Genomic DNA, 1,725 nt, shown 5'->3' on the forward strand with positions numbered 1-1,725 from the left:
TTCAGAGAAAATTGTATGGGCCAGACAAAATTAGAGACATGGAGTTAATTTTATGGGGCAGAGAAAATTATGAAACAAGCAACATAATTTAGATATCAGAGAAAATCAATCAAGGCATATAAGTTAATGTTTTACTATAATTGTGTCAGAGAAATTTGAATTCCAGTGAAAATTCATTAGAAGGGTAGAAATAAACAGTGTTTATCAAAGATGCAAGGCACATAAGTTATGGGCAGAGAAAATTAGACACAAGGAGATAAAATTTGATGGGCCAGAGAAAATTATGAAACAACCAACATAATTCAAATATTAGAGAAAATCAATCAGGGCATATAAGTTAATGTGTTACAATTGTGGTCAGAGAAATTTGGATGGCAGAGAAAATTGATTACAATGGCAGAAATAGACCAGTGGTAAGTAAAGAAGAAAACATAAATTGATATTTCAGAGAAAATTAATCTTAATCAATCAATGCACAAGGAGGGAAACAAAGCAGTGGTCAGAGAAATTTTGGAATTTCACTGAGATTTCAGTAGCAATAGGAATCTAACCTGTCGAGGTGCAAGAGAGTGGACTGGTGTCTTCTGTAGCTGTTTCGTCAAGGTTTGCAGGTTCCACTTGGCACATCTTGGGAAGTCAATTGTGTTACTGTCTTCTGAGTCAATGATAGTTGCATGTTCACATAGCCAATACTGTGATGAAAATGAAAGTAAATAAAATTTTGTAAACGCACAAATTTGTAAGTATGATAACTGCAAATTTGAATGGATATTATACTTACTAGCAATGCAATGACACACCCCGTAACTTTTTCTGGAGTTTTGTGCAATGCCATGATAGAATCAATCAATGTTGATGTGATTGCTTCCGGCCAATCATACTGTTTCATTGATTCAAGAGGTTCCACATACTTTATAAAAACCCAACCTATTGAATTTCCACTTGTTGCAAAAAATAGGGTGAGACACAAGTACAATGTAACAATGATTGCTACATCTTTGAAGTCAGTTGCTTGCTTGCCTTTCATTGCTTTGACCAAGGCATTTTTAAGAACAGGACCAGTGAGCCTTGTGTCCTTTTGGAATCTTCTCCTGAGGAATGCAGATTTTGACTTTTTAGAGTATCTTAATGACATGGCTCCTTTACCTTCTTCCAAACCAAAAATCAAGGTCATGTCATTTGTTGTAAAGGTCAGGTTCTTTTTCCCAACTGTGAATGCTTTTGTTTTTTCATTGTAACATTGGATTATGGCAACTACGTCATCATCGAATTTCCTAGATTTCTTTGGATCCATCCTTCCAGTGGTTAGAGCTTGGATCAAATACCAGAATGGGGTCTTTTGAAGCTCTAGAAGATGTTTTGAACTGAATTTAAGTGTTTGAAAGAATGAGACGACAGATGAGAGGTTGGATCGGAATTGAATACTGTAGTGAGCTCTCTTTCTGTGGAGTTTAACAAGTTTTTTCCCCCTTGAGCTTGAGTCTTTTGAAGTTGGGGTACTCATCTGGATGCTAGTTGCTTCATCAGCTTAGACTTGTGTGTTTTGGGAAGGAGTTTGTGGTGTTTTAGTGCTGGTTTTTTATCTTAGATGATAAGAGGACTGAGAGAGTTGTTCTTTCTTGCTTGGTGTTTTGCTGCTGGTTTTTGATCCTAGTCCATAAGAAGACTGAGAGAGTTTCTATTTTTTGCTTGGTGTTTTCGATGTTTCGCTGCTTTTACGTTTTG

Source organism: Camellia sinensis, chromosome 6, assembly GCF_055761805.1.
Source record: "Camellia sinensis isolate YWXY chromosome 6, ASM5576180v1, whole genome shotgun sequence".
Classification (NCBI taxonomy): Eukaryota; Viridiplantae; Streptophyta; class Magnoliopsida; order Ericales; family Theaceae; genus Camellia; species Camellia sinensis.